Source organism: Anser brachyrhynchus (genome assembly GCF_964034855.1).
Source record: "Anser brachyrhynchus genome assembly, chromosome: 18".
NCBI classification, from domain to species: Eukaryota; Metazoa; Chordata; class Aves; order Anseriformes; family Anatidae; genus Anser; species Anser brachyrhynchus.
In genome coordinates, this window is record NC_137711.1 from 4,666,654 (window position 1) to 4,682,449 (window position 15,796).

Sequence of the window (15,796 nt, forward strand, 5' to 3'; positions counted from 1 at the left end):
TTTCACAGCCATTTATGCAGCTTACCTGGTTTAACTGAGTTAGTCCTGGTGAGGAATGATGTAACAGGGATCAAAAAGTCTTCCCAGCCCTCTTTCTACTTGCTGATTTAACTTAATGGGAAAGCCGTTATTATAAGACAGAGCTGGGGACCCTATCACTGCTTATTAAATAGGACACTTCTAAAATCTGTCTCCTCTCAGCATTCAATCTGAAAGAGGTGGTTGTATGGCAAGGATTCACTGCTGAATAAATAACAAACATAAATAAAACAACCACACGCACAGTACATTTTTAATGGTTTCCCAACAGATGTAAGAAGTGTTTGAACTGTTGCACTGATCAGGCAGCATCACAGCCCACGGGGAAATGGTTCCGGATACTTACAAAATATTTAGTGAACACAGCTATATTTTCAATAACTTGTGATGAGCAAAATGTGAAATAAATCTTTAACAGGTAAAGAAGCAACAGTGGAAACTACTATTATAATAGAGATGTTAAGAATATGAGTACAAATGTTTGGTACATACACCAACCAAAAACATTACTGTGCATGTTGGGCAGGGCTTTGGCATTTATCACACTGTAATAATTGAGAAGGCATAAATGTCTCATTGATTAAGTGTTCCTCGGTAAAGGTCCTAGGAAATGTGCAGTTTTTAGATAATCACTTCTTATTAAGAAATGACTGTATAAAAACTTTATTAAGTAGGTGCTTGCGGAAGCATGCAGAGGAAATTTGGGCAAAATATTAATCTTCCGGGGATTAGAGGAAGATTGCTAAGTAACTAAGTGCCTAAATCACACGCAGTGCTGATCCCAATAGCACTGAACGCCAGGGTGCCTGCCGAAATGTGTGTCTTCTGGCCAGGAAATGCAGAGAAGGGCACGCTGGTGAAAGGGTTTACAGCAAGGCAACCTGCTGATCTTGTACAAAGCATTGCACTTTCTTTTGGAGCTGTTTGGAACAAAGGCTGGCACCTCCTCTGCTGTTCCAGAGGCAGAATCCTTCCTCTGAATCTCAGTAACGCATCGCTCATAAGCTAGTCGCCCTAATGACAAGAAACTGGAGCTGAAATGTGAAGAACAGAGACTAATTAATAATGAAGATAATGAGATCACCAGAACGTATAGACCAAACCCGCATCTTAATTATCTCATGAAAACTGGCAACTCCAATCACACTTCAAGGGCCTTTCATCATGCTCCCTGTGATGAATATTGCTGGATATTTTGCACAGACACTTCTGTAAAAATACCTTTTGTGTGTGCTTTTCCCCTGCAATAACATCCAGCCAAGTTACTACTGCAGATAAGTGCTCTGCTTGAAAATGAGATATTGCAGGCTAGTAATTACAGTTGGTCTGATCTTCATCTCATCTACTAATCTGATTTTGGAGTGCCTCCTTTGAAGCAAATGCAATGAGACTGGTGTGAATTACTGCAGTATTATAATGAATCCCATTTATTATGGCAGAGCAAACCAGGAACACTCCCTAATTAAGCCAATCTCTGCAGAAACACAGGGAGCACACAGTCCCTGCCCCAAAGACCTTACAGTCAGAACACGCAAAGGCAGACTTCAAGACAGAGAAGAGAGGATGGAGTGAGTGCAGAAGGAACCTTCTCCTCACTGCAGTTTGTTCCCGTGACTTTTTTAGAGGGGAAGTCCGGAGGTTAAGATAAGATGTGGAGTAAAAGTGTGGAGCTGCTGAGTGAAGACTGTAGGAAGGGGAAGCAGGAGGTTGCACAGACAGCACAGAGTCTTTTCAGAGCTCTCTGCCGTTCCTTCCCTGCCCTCCCCACCCCTGCATCCCTGGCCAAGGCGAGGAGGCCAGTTCCACACTCCAGCAGCATGGGAACATTGCTCTGGGTGGAGCAGGCTCATCTCACCCCCACTCCCAAAAATCAACCCCCCAAGCGTCTGCAGAGAGGCTTACTTTAGTAAGGAAGCAGCTCTTTAGACTACACCGTAGGTTAGACCACGGGGGGCTGCTCTCCCTGTGATCCCCGTTAACATTAATCGGAGCAGAGTGCTTGCTTGTGTGCTATGCTCACCAATATGGCAGGCAGCTGGGCAGATCAAACAGCACGGGTCAAGCAAAGGGCTCACAACAGAAGGTCTCTGCGCAGAGGAGAGCGCTGAAGGCAGGATGGGGCCGGCTGAGGGCCCATTAGCATCAATTCCTTGGGCCTACAACAAAGTTGGACCTAACTACTGCACGCAATTATAGTATAAAGACATTTCAGGGGACTTATCCATCGCTCTCTCTAGAGATGAGCTGCTTGCAACCTTTTTGACACTGGTAGGTAACATTTTCTTTGCTTAATGAGGCTGTACTGGGGCAGATTCTCTGCATTTCTCCAAAAGCCTGAGGGACTTAAGTCAAGAAGTGCAAATCCAGAGGCCAGATAACAGAACAGCACATACAGCCCCCTCCAAAAAGGGGGCTCAATTTTTGCTCATCACTGCAGCTGTACCATTAGGTTTTTCATATTGAGCTCTGAAGGCATCTCATAACAGCAGCTGTTAATCCACATTAGAGCACCTTTGTCAAAAGCATTACAAAAAATATGCCAGGCACGCAATCTGTTCTATTCAGCCTTTGTTGAAATGCCCAATAATAATAAAATAAAACAACAAGTTATGAGAGCAAATTCAACGGAAAAATATGTACCCTATACTTTAGAAATGGGCGAGGAGAACTGTGCAGAATGAAGGCATGGACACGGGCACCTCGCAGATGACAGCACAGCAGGCAGCAAGCAAAGTCTGAGTGTCCCCTTAACTACTGCAGGGCTTAAACCAAGGTGGAGCCAAGCAGCTCCATGCTGCACCAAAAAGACGTAAACACATTTACTCAGCTGTCTGTGCTGTGGCAAATTAACTCTGTTCCTCTGAGGCCAGAGTGACCGCAGACTTCATTGGCTCTTTTACCCGCGCAAGCAAGTGGCCAGGAGCGAGGCGAGCCTGGAGAAATGGCCAGGACAGCAGGATCTGACAGCCCCCTTGATGGATGTGATGCTCTGCTGGATTGCGCTGCTCTGTAAAAAGGCAGGCTGCTGGCTGGAAAACACACCTTTTGATAATTTCAGCTCTGAGCATGTTTTAGTGACATGTTTTTTGGCTTTTAGTCCCTACTCTGTATAATATAACCACTTAGAAGAAGAAAAGAAAATAAAAAGAATCAGCTGGCCAGGACAGGAATAATTCATGCTTGCCAGCGGCTACTATTTCTCACGTGGCACATGGCTAACAGCAAGGTTGCAGAACAGAGCATCCTAAAGCAATGAAAAACCCATACTGAGCTCATGGGTGCCACTTCAGTCCCACTGCTTGTGTGTGTTGCTGCATCTCTTTAATCACACGACCACGTGCTATTTCCCATTGCTCTGCATTTGTTCAGGACACAGGCTGGATGGTGCTCAATTTATCAGCAAGTATTCAATATCTGCCTTAGTCTCTCTGATCAAAGTGCAGCTTCATGTCTTATTTACGGCTACTACTAACAGCTTGCTCTGCACACACAACTATTTATTTCCCCCCAAGCTTTCCTGTGGTGTTCATCACTTTGACATCTGAGTGCTTTGCAAAGATTAATTCATCTTCATAAAGCCTCTTCAAAACGAGAGAAGATGGTATTCCCATTTTGTAGATCAGGAGCTGTTGCGCAGACAGATTGAGGTCACGCATATCTACTCATGATAGGTCCTAATATGAAATGTCTCAGATCTAATCTTCTTTAGATGTCTTCAAATATAGTGCCAAAACAAAAAGCTTCTGATTGTATGTTGAAACAGAGCTCTGACTGGCTTCTTAGGAAGCCTGGTAGTACAAGAATGGGAGAGGCTTAGGAACTGTAAATGCTGGTCACCAGAAATAAGGATGAAAGTTTTCTGAACACTGGTCTCGGGAATACTGAAGAACAATACAAATAACCCAAGTGAATATAAAAGACTTTATGGGTCTTCGGTGAAGCAGCAGAATATACCTTGAAAAACCATACACAGAGGAATTTTTCACTGCAGTTTATAACGCAGGACCAAATCCTGAGAGCACAGATAGCTTAAGGTAAGAGGAACTGCAGTTTCTCTGCGTTTCTTGGGGCCTGGCCAAGCCAGGACAAATGCCGAGCGCTTTGTAGTGCAGAAGACCACCCTGGGAAGCACGGCTTTTGTTTTATTAGTGTGTTAAAAGCATCTGTGGATCAAATGTGCCAGTATCACTTTACACCACGAAAATGCTGCCCAGGGGACTCTCGAGACTCATCTTTTCAAACGCTGATACCTTTGTCACTTTTAATAGAAGGCAGCTACAAAAACAAAGTGGACCATGTGGTCTCAATGAAGCGGAGACCATGGCAATCAATAACAGAAACAATCTGCACTTCCTTGCTGGGAGAATTTGCTATTAGCAACAACATCTATAAAACAAGACATCACTCAAGACCTCCCTTCAATTTTTCTTGGGACAATGAGCCCACTGTGCCCAATGCACATCTGCGCTTATGGAGATTTTCAAATCCAGGACAGTGTTTAGACTGATAACACGACCGTGCAACATATGATGATGATGGATTGGAACTCGTGGGATGCTTGACCCTCCCTCTTTTATCCCCAGCTGGGCACTTTGCTGACTTAAAAGAAAATTTCTATGACAAAAATGATGATTTTTTTTTTAATGCAACAGACATTATTTTCTGGTGTACTTCCTGGTTTTTCTCAAAGGCCACCAAACACCCACCTGGGTCAGCACCTTGGTCTGTCTAATACAAGCTCCTCTCTCTGGCCCTGGTTATTAGCAGATGGATGGGGAAAGTGAACAGCTAGGGAACAATGACACATAGGGAGGGAAGCGACAGGGAAACAAGAAGAAGCCTTTTTAATGCTATCCCTAAAAGACACCGAACTGTGCCACAGCAAATGCCTTTTAGTTGAGACTTCTGATACATCTCAGGCCCCCAGGCTGCATACAACTTAGATCAGTTAAATTTTATGTGGAACGTTGTAGCTGAGGCCATTAACCTTCTCCGTCTTATCTCTCAGGTGCCATCTCCGTGCAGCAGCACGTAGGAACCGGGGCTCCATGCACAAAGAGGGCTGCGAGCTGCCTTCCAGCAGGGGAAGCACACCCACCGGGAGCAAGGCGGCCCTGGCTCAGCCCCCGGCGCTCTCCATCAACACTGAGCAGGAAGTTACTTGACAGGGGGACGAGAATGTTATAGAAATGCAGGAGCTGAACAGTTTGCTGTGTTGGGCCGTTTTCACGAGATTAAGCTGACACGGACCTGCTGGCACCAGGAGCTCAGGGACTCTGCTGCCTGCAGAGATCTGTAACCTGCAGCCCGGCGCTGAGCGCGGCAGCAACGTGCCAGCTGAGCTCCCACCTTCCACTGTCACCCGTGGCTGTGTGGTGACAGCACAGTGCGACAGCCCTGACGTCCCAGCCCCCTGCCATCTCGAGGTCACCGCAGATGAGGGACAGGAACCAGTCCATTTCCCACTACTCTGCCCTGCCGCGACGCTGTGGCACTCGGCTGCATGCCTCATCTTCCACTTCTCGGCAGATTCCCAGCGCTTTGCTTCACAAAATAAGGAACCAGATGTTTTCAGTTCCTTCTGTCTGGGAGATGCTGCAACATTTGTGAGCAGAGGAGCGGGCCTGTCATGTTAAGCATGCTTCAGTAATTCATGTTAATAAAATCGGCTCAAAGTTACGGCTGCTGCAAACTTGTATTTATATCCTGGTTCAGGATCACTTGTGGTTTTAGGATCTTGGGTCATAGAGGAACTCAGGAATGGGCTCAACCACACTTAATTCTATTCAGAAACAGAATTTTCATTCTTGGATATGGCAAAAAAAATAACGACCACCAAAATATTAACATATGAATGGAAAAAAACATTGCTTTTTGTCAGTAATGCCTACAAAGCATTTCAGGGGCTTGGTTGGGTCCAATCTCAGTAAGCAACATACAGATTTTAATTTAAAATGCCCACATGGATAGTCTTATCAGCTTAATTGTATTCTAACCTGGATGACCCACTACAGACATCAAAACCATCCAATTTCCAGCCTGGGCCATCCCGAGCACATTGCTCTACCTCTGTGGTTTGCGGTTCCTACTCACCACCCATTTGCATTCTTACTGAAATCCAGCAAGCCAGTTACTTCATCAGCTCTGCATCGTTGCAGGAACATACAGGAAGTCAATTTTCTGCAGCACCAGAGAATGACAACTCAATACTCCCCATGACATTTCATTCTGGTGAATTTTAATCTCATAGTAAGAATTTTTGTTTCCCTAAGAGACCAGAGCTGCTAGCCACTGCTGTTTTGTTTTTTTCTTCTCAACTCACATATGCATAGCAAGGAGAGGAACAGTAGCAAGAGACAAAGAAAACAAGATTTTTGCCATGGTGAAGACTGTGCTTTTGAAAACAAAAATGGCCTTCCACAACCTCCAGGGAGAAAACAACAGAGAATAAAGAAAATACAGACAGAAATCTCTTCTTATCAAACCTTGCAACCAGAGTCATGCCCTCTTCCTCCAAGCCACACTTGCTCAATTGTCAGATCCTCTTCTCAGTATTTTATTATTTATTTTTATATTCTAAGATGAGCCAAGGCCTGGCCCAAATGCGAGGCTCCTTGAGGGCACAGTGCTGTACCATGACGAGCCAGCAGCATGAAAACCAGGAGCTAAGTCAATACAGTTCAGTGAACAGGGGGAGAGAGAGCAGCAAAAGGGATTCAGTTAGAAATGCAGCATCTACAGACAAAATTGTTTTTCCTCGCTCTCCTAGCTGCTTTGCCTTGCCCTAGACAAACTCCAGTATTTTGCTAACTGTTGCACCAAGATTTGGAAGCTAAAGCCTTCTTAAGGTGTTGCCCAGGTGAATGGAACTAACAGGACTTGCCTTGCTGTCCTGGCATTTCACACCAAAGGTTAGAAAACTCTGGTTAGAAAACTCTGCCTTGATACTGCAGCAAACTGCTCTACAAGCACCATGCCGAACTGGCTACCTAATACGGAGATGAGAAAGCAACAGAGGTTTTTCTTGTACAGTCCTTTCATGTTCTGCCCTTTGCTCTGGCTCAGCCGAGAGGCACAGCCTCTCTCGGGACACAAAGATCCCAGCCCACAAGACATAAAAACATTTCTGTGCACGGATTGCCTCCTCACAATAACCTCATTATCACAGCTGTCAGTCAACAGGACAAGCCAGCCACTAGCATGGGAACTACTGATAAGAGATGCTCACCCTCAAACGCGTTCGCTGCCCGCAACAACACAAGGGACGGCAGCTTTAAGGCAGCAACAGGCTGCTCGCAGCTGGAGCGCGAGTCTGGGTCCTGTCTCCTCACTGCCGCAGCCGGGACGGGGCAGAGGACGAGGTTTCCTTCAGCCCTGCGCCATGCTAGCTTGGCTGCAGTGTGTAGCCCCTTTGGTTCTGCACCAAACTGTCACTCGTACGGACGTAATTGTTTAATAGCCAGATCCACACCCTGTCATTCAGATTTACGTCCCACAACAGTGATGTCTTGTGATCAGACTGCAAAATCTAAGGGCTGTTTTCCTTACAGATCTCCCAGTGCAGAGATCTTGCATCCACTCGCAGTCCCCCGTTACAAGTGGCTGTCCAAAACCCGAGTATTATTAATCACTCACTTGCTATGCGGCCTCTCTGTGTTTTATGCAAGCCTTTGACTTCCCGATGAAGGGTGGTTATATCCCTAATCACGCTGATGTAAAGCTGCATTCATCACTCATATTCAGTTCCACCTCAGTACTCCTCAGCCTCTGTTCAAGACAAGGAGAATTTGGCCCCGATTTACTGACCTGAACCATGAAGTTATTTTTAAAAGTTTCAGAACTTTTTTTTAAAATTTTAAAATCAGCTGAAACATCTTTCCCAAGGCAGTGATGTTCAGAAACCTACCGAATGCCCTGAACATTCAGTGCCTGAATCAGAAACTGTAACAGATGGACTCAGAGGGCTTCTTTAATATTGGCTATTAATAAGTGCACATGTTCACAATGACAAATGCAATTTATTTTTAGTCTCTACCGGGATATTAGCCTGCTCTTCCTCAACGCTTTTTGTCAAACTCCCTGCTTTGAGACGAAAGCACTGAGGCGAGAGCTCCTCCAGCTACGCAGCCAGCCAGCCCCGAGCTCTGCCCAGCAGCCCTGCAGGGTCCGACCAGCTAACGTGTGGCTGCCCGACCCCCTTGCTTTATTCCTCCCCCAGCATACAACCATATTCTTATAACTTAGGATTGTTTAATGACTGCAGCTTAGTTAACTCAGAATTACTTGTAGCGTAAGTTACCTCAGCATTAGGCCTCGCTACTGAAACGACTGCATTAACTCATGATTCCGTGAGGTAGGAAAGCCTGGCTCTGTAGATATAAAAACACCATGAAACCAAATGGCTTTATGAAAGTCAATTCTTCAGCAGTTACTTTTCAGAGAAAAAACTGGGAACCTGTGGCCATGTACGACCCATCGGCAGCACCATGCAGAGGCCGTCATCTCCCTCCACCGTGCCTTTCCCTCCCAGCTCCATCCCAACACCAACACCTCCGAAAGCCCACGAGGAACGACCTTGCTGTGAACCTTGGCAGCAAGAAATGCAAATATTTTGAATCTGATTCTTGTGGCCATTTCACTAAGTTACACGCGCAGTCTTAACAGTTCCCAGAAGAACACTGTGGTAAATATAAACTGCGATAACAGTTTGACAAATGTCAGCTGACGTAAAATGGACCTATTGTTTGTGTTTAATTAGAAGCAGTCAGGATTTCATGTCTGTACTTTGTGGTTTCTTCTGGGATCTTTGCTTTACTTTCTGTATATCACAAGTTCATTCCAAGAAGAGATCATTTTTAGACTGAGAGCAACAGAAAGAATGTGGGGAGACCTCGGGTTATTGCACTTGCAGCTCAGAAGAAACAGGACCGTGCCTTTGAAGCCAGGCTTCGTTACTTTGCTAACATACCGACCTGGGATTTTCTGCAAGCAGCAGGTTATCAGCCACAGAAACGTGCTAATTCTGTTACAGGCTGGATGGCACCTTTTGCTTGACAAGGTTTTTCTGGGGGGTTTAGTTGGGTTTTCTTTGCCTTTAGACAGGGCATGGTGATTTACCCAGTCAGTCACCCCTGGGGCTGCGATGAAGTACCTAGCTGGGATGGATACTGCGTGAGACTAAAATTACTCAGGAAATATTTTTGTCATGCGCCTGGCTTCGCTCCTTCCTCCTCCCTGGGCAATGGGCAGCTACTGGGAGAGAGCATTTCATGTGATTAATTTTCTGCTATGGCAGAGAGGATGCGTTTCCTTCTACATCTGTGTTTTTGTTCACTGGTGCTCAGACAAATGACTAAGCCGTGGGCAGTGAGCGGAGCGACAGCGGCGCTCTGGCTCCCGAGCACAGCACAGCCGTTACTTGCGAGGGCGGCTGACTGGACCGATTGTCTTTCCTTCCTAAGCGCCATTAGCATTTTATCATTAAATCATAGCTAACATCACAATAAAGAACATCGCAGAGCTCCTCAGCTGAAACCAATTTTTTATCCGCTGCTTCTGGGAAAAGCAATGGTTCTTTGACATGCACATTTGCTAAAGCAAGCTGCCCACCAGGTCCAGGCACCCTGCGACACAGCAGCGAGCACCAGCACTTCTGCCAAAGCCTGCTCTAAAATCTACCGACAGCAGTAGCAAACCTTCCTTTGACTTGTACGTAAAGTCTCTGTGGTATAAACCTCGCCTGTAAAGTCACAGTGGGAAAGTGCCCTTCAGTCCAGAGACAACACCCCCCCTCCATCCTTTGCAGAGCTGGCTCGGGGGATGCTCAGCACAGCCCTACCGTCTCTTTTCCACACCTTTTCAGTTCTCCCACGCTTTAACTGCTTCTACTTTACATTTGGATGACCAAAGCTCAAAAGGAAAAAAAAAAAGAAGAGAGTTCAAAGGCTTTGTCAAATCACGGTGTAACACTAGGCAGTTCCCCCATGGCTATCACACATCTTACAGCTAGACAAAAGGAAAATGAAGGAAGTAATCACAGTGTCCATACAGGACCACTGCTGTTAATTATCCCTGCTGAGGGGAACCCACCCTCTGCTCCCACCCTGGTGGCTCAGCCCAGGGCAGGCAGAGGCCGTGCTGACAGCCCAGGGATGGATCAGCGTGATCAGTCTATCTGATGTCTGGCATTGCTCAAGATTGGCTTCAGCTGACTGAGCGCAGACATTTAATGCCACTTTGAAGCCTGAAGATAACCAAAGCATTCACGCAGATGGGGCACAGCCCCTCCAGGAGAGCGAGGCCACGCAGCAGCGCCGTGCAGCTGCTGGTACAGGCATGCAGAGGACAGAGGCTACAGGTGAGAAGAGACAGCACCGTGTCAAGATGTGAACATCAATTTGTCTTTGCAGTTAGCTGGGCTTATTAGGGTGGCTGTGTAGCTGAAGCTACACACCCCAGTCAGAGCCATCACCCTTTTTAATATCCTGCACATACTCTGAGCTGTTTCACCCATTCTCCTCTCAGTCACTTCTGGAAGGTGCAACTGAAGTGGAGTAGCAACAGCTGAGTTTCTCCACCTGAAACTCGGAGGAACACACAAGAACGAGACCCAGGGGACACTCCGTTCAGGCTGCAAGCACTGCTGTCACCCGGGAACACCCCCACAGCTACACAGGCTCCTCTTCAGCCAGTTATTGGATTACAACTTCGGGCTTTTATGCTGTGTGAGATCCGAATGAGCCTGCTTAATCAGCTGGTGAGGTGACACTTCCTCCTGTAAAGACCTGAGAGGTACTTCCCTGGCAGTACGCCTTTCCCCTGGGAGGTCAGGCTGGATCCCTGACTTCTGAAGTGCTGTTGGCAGTGGGAAGATGAAGCAATAGAAAATAAATAAATAAATAAATAAATAAATAAAAACAAAACATCAGGACAGTTGTTATTTTCATCTAAACTTGACAGGACATCCTGCCTGAAAAGGAGGTCTCGAGGAGCTCCTGCAGGCTGGCCCGCTTCAATCCCTGACAGCAGGAGGCTGAGCCGCAAACCTTGGCTCCCTCCGAATTCGCACTAGGTTTAATTGCTTGAGGTGATTGAGGAGTGACAAGTGATTCTTAGAAGAGGTGGCGCAACATGCCTCAGACACAGAGTTAAGCAAAAATGCACCAAAAGAGAGACATTACGTACTATTCCAGGAAGCACACTGAATTACCTGCCATGCAAGACTTCATGGGACAGGAGTGGTGCTCAGATCTGGGACATCCTAACTGCACGGACTGAGTCCCCCCGGCCCGATTCTTATCTCCTTTACATGTAGCTTTCTTGTCTCCCTTACTAATTTGTTATCTTCCAGATTCTTTCCATTTTTTTTGCTAAGCTGCATTTAGCAAGTACTGTGGAAAAATGGCACAAGAAAAAAGCCAGCCAGAGCCACATGTGATTTTTGCTTTGATAAGCGTTACAAAACATCCCAGGCGAAATACTTCACAAGGCTAAGAACCCAGCTGCCACCTTCTCACCTGAAGGTGCTGGCACCTTACTTGGGAAGAAGCTGGAAGCATCTCCTGCCCCTCTTGTATACAGCAGATCCCAAAATAAGAATTTCTGGACAGTCTCTTATGCAGCATGCAGCTAGGCAAAGCCAGTCTTGTTATTTCCAGCAGGCAGGCTCCGTTGCCTGGAAAAGCAGCTTTAGTTTGGCATGAACGAAAGCCAATGACTAAAACATTGTATGAAATTGATTTAATAAGGTTCAGTGATTGAAACAGGAAGGATTTCCTTTAACAATTTGTTACAGGCCAGATTCAGCCACTGCGACCAGCTCTGCCATCAGCCTAATTGAAATTTGTGCAATGAGTGGGGGCAACAATCTTTGCTCTCAATTAGCTCTGAAGAAAAGTTGAATTTTTTTAAATCATTCTGATTTATCAGCTCTTCTTTCATCTGATTTTTAAAAAGGTCTGGATATTTATACAGCTGTTCAGAATATTCAGAGGTACCATAATTCACAGATGTCATTTCACCGCTATTAAACTGAATGTTTAAAAGCTAATTAGAGATCAGGACGTAATTCATATTTCATTTGGAGGGAAGCAGGCAGGAATCTCCTACAAATACCCACTGCCAAGCCCCCATCTAGTCGCAGCCCAGCTGATCAGGCAGCCCACCCTGCCTTCTGGCTGCAGACTGAATTGGGTCCATCTGGCATCTCCTAGATTTTGGTTACAGATATGAGAAAAAAAAAACACAGTTCTGCCATCATTTCTTATACTAACCAGCACCTCCTGTAGAACTACTCCTTATGGTCTAACTGAACTTGTTTGTAGGGAAAAGTAACACCTCACGGTAGCTAAGTGAATCCCTTCAGCCCAGATACAGCGAAACCTGGGGGCAACCAGACCTCGGATTAGGTCTGTTGCCTACGATCTCCCAGCCCCGTTCCAAGGCCTTGGTGCACGCTGCTGACCCTTGCCTGGCTGCCCTCGCTCTGAGAGCAGCGTTGTGTCTGCCGCCACCCTGACGTGGCTCCCGGCGCCTTGTGCGAGCAAGGCACAGGGCTCAGAGCGACCGGGGCTCCAGGGAGGAACCGCAGCTGAAGCTGCAGAAGGCTTCACGTGAGAAACTTCTTCTTGTAAAAACGCCTCTATTAATAAAACAGTAGGAAATGCAGAAAAGAAGATTTATCTCAGAGTAAAATGTTTCTCTGGGACCTCCCTGAGGAGTCAGCAGCAGCTTGTTACGGAGCTAACATGTCTTTTACTGCCGCAGCCACATGAATAAGAAATATTTCAGCATTAGGAGCAGTTAAGAGAGGCACAAAGCAGGAGAGCTAGGCAAGCAGAACAAGTGGCTCTGAGTAACAAAACCCACAGCCACTGGAAAACCTTCTGAAAGGTTTTGAGTCTGAAACAACCCATGACCTAATTAGGTGGTACTGTTACTGGAGAACAGAGCGAGGAACAGAACGACAGGAGGGGGACACCAAGGGGAGGAGAAAGAGCCAGGCCTAAATACTTGGCCGACTAGCCCAAGCGAGAGCTGACCAAGGCTGACATTTATTTAACCAGCACGAGCACTCGGTGAGGCACAGGGGAGGCGCAGATGAGAGGGGTTTTGCTCTGTGCATGCGGACAGTTTCCTCACGGAGTGCGTTACGCAGAGATGAACGAGGTAAATGGGCAGGCACCATCAGCTTGTGGAGATCTGCAGTGAATGAGGCATAGCCGCACCGGTTTCTGTCACTAATATTTATACACAATAATATAAATAATATACACAATAATATAAAACTTTAAGGGGGAAAAATGGGTTAGGAATCCCTAAGCAGCCTTGGAGGAAACAAGTATTGCAGCGACTTGTGGCAAGACAGGATAAGGATGCGACTTAATCTGCACCTTCCCCAGAAGGATTCACCATCGCTCACGCCGAAGCAGTTCGGAGGCAGCTGGTGGAGTGTGGCTCCTGTGCCTGGGCTATGTGGGGGACGAGTCCCTGCGGTCCCTGTGCCAGCAGGCCCAGCCACACCGAACCAGCAGCGTGATATTCTCAAGCTCAACACGGGAGGCAGAGAGAGTCATCGGGAACAGCCGCATGGACATCGCCATGGGGTGCTCGGGCACCCTGTCTGCCCGAGGCAGGAGGCCCTGGAAACCCAAAGCACCGAATCAATACCACGCCATGCAAAGGGAGCTCCCCATGCTCCACATGAAGCACCCTCTACACAAAGGATTAAAAAACACCTCTCACTTGCCCATTTTTACATGTTCTGTAAAAATGACAGGCCAGGCTCTTAGCTAGGATATACTGGCCCAGCACCACTGACTTCAGCAATTTAAATGGTGAGATTTGGGTCTGGTATCTCCCAGCGGATACTGGGAGTGGAGAAGAGCTGGGCTGGCCATATCCTCATCGCTTTTCAGCCAGCAGGGTTACAGGCTGAGCCGCAGCCGGCTTCCTGCTGTTCGCCTTTGGGGACAGCAGGAGAGCTGAGGTGCAGCAGCCTCAGGGGCTGCCACTCAAGTACGGCAGCCCCCGAAAAACACGGTCATTCAAACAAGGAACCAAAACTGCAAGGATCTGGCCCAGCCGTCAGCTGTTACCACAGATGTGCGGAGCCTTTGAACCAAGTTTCTTTAATCTCACATTCCTCTCCACTAAAAGCACGGGTATGATTGCTCAATCAAACGGCACCAATAAATCGAGTCCCGACTTCTCTTCCTCCCACTACAGCGCTCAATATTCCCAGAGGAGCAGGGCTGAATACTTCATTCCCTGTATTCTGTGACTAATCTCCCACAAAAGGGGCTGCCGAGGAGCGCTGCTGTCTCAGGATGGGTGGCACGGTGCGGCCCTGCCCTCGCGGGTACGCTCAGCTTCATTCAGGCAGCTCATGACTCATTCCCCGCACGGAAGCCGCACAGGCTCTCTGCAGTGCTGCAAGCTGCCTTCCGAGTGGGTAGTTTTAGGCAACCGAGCTGTGAAAGAACTGCAGATGAGGAAGCCACGGCACTGCCCCGGCCCTTCTTTAGAGGACCGCCGTCAGCTCCTGCAGGGAGCGCAGCCAGCCCAGCCCTCCGCTGTGCTTGCGAGTGCCTCGGCTAGCTCACTTCCTACGAGCATGCTTCTTCACGGCATGAGCCACAGGCTGTGCACGTCTCGGCTGTTCAAAGCAGGAGCGCAGGCATACCTGCAGCGAGTGCTGTGTGACTCAGAGGCACTGGAAGAGGGTGCTCGGAGCAGCCGTGCCTGCCCACGCGCCCACCCACGCAGGCACGACGCATGCCGCAAGAGAAGGCTGTGAGCCCTCTTCAACAGCGGCAGCTGTGGTGCGCAGGAAGATCAGCTTTTTCCCTGAGGTCAGAACAAGTTAGGTGACTAAATCACAAGTACAGTCACAATAGCGACCTTTCCACTGGGTTACGGTAACCTCTGCAGGGCCGGTATTTCTGCACTCACTTTTTGCTCCATTAAAAGCAAGCACAAATACTTCAGAAAGCGGAGAAGTTCAGAAGGAACAAGAGCCACTGCACGTTCTAGTTCTGCATCAGAAATCAGACATCAATAAGAAATGTCAGGAAATAAAGCCTGGCCCAGCTAAAAACTCTCATCTTCAAAACGACACCGCTTTACCACGATTTCAGTGCAAAAGGAACAGAAACAGCTTGCTGCCCGCTGCAGTGCCAGGCTCCCCTGTTGCATCAGCAGCGCAAGAAGGGATGCGCAGAGTCCCCAAAAGGCATGCAAGATGCCAGGGAGCCTGTCCCAGCTTCCCTCTCGTGCAGACAGCTTTGCTGTAGGTAGCCGGCGCACACAATACAACTAGCTCCCTCCTGAAAAGAAAAAGCTGACAAAGGGAGAAGGGTCAGGCTCTGCTTTCCCACTCTGCCTGGTTTTCTAAGACTCGTCTCCTGCAGTCTCACACCACTCAGTTAATGGCTCATTGGGGCAGGTTCATACTAACTGAAAGCAGACTTGTGTATATTTTAACTCTGTCTTTTAGCTTGATTTACCTCCCTTATCTACAACACACTTAACAAAAGACAACTTCTGGGGGAAAAACATTCATCGTTTCTTAATTAAAAGTTCTACTTACTGAGAACGGCTGTGGAAGTCACTACAGGAAACTCCAGGGTCTGAGTCTGCCCCGTAGCAGCTAAGTTTCTCCCAAGTGGGATGTGAAGGCAGACCTGGGACACGCTCTGTGTCTGTGCTGGTGAGGGCTCTCAACTGTGTGTCGTTGCCAAGAAACCTGGGGCAGATT

The 15,796-nt window shown here is 47.5% G+C and overlaps 1 protein-coding gene across 3 annotated transcripts in view; it reads right to left on the minus strand.

The window, feature by feature from the left end:
- Positions 1–15,796, minus strand: part of RAB11FIP4 (RAB11 family interacting protein 4) — a 118,288-nt gene that overhangs the window by 27,378 nt on the left and 75,114 nt on the right. Inside the window, exon 1 of one of the 3 annotated variants that reach the window (XM_080561201.1) lies at positions 15,629–15,767. The exons of the other annotated variants lie outside the window; for them this stretch is intronic. The gene's annotated coding sequence lies outside the window, so the exon portion shown is untranslated. Of the gene's footprint in view, positions 1–15,628; positions 15,768–15,796 lie in introns of those variants that run through there. 3 annotated transcript variants of the gene reach the window in all.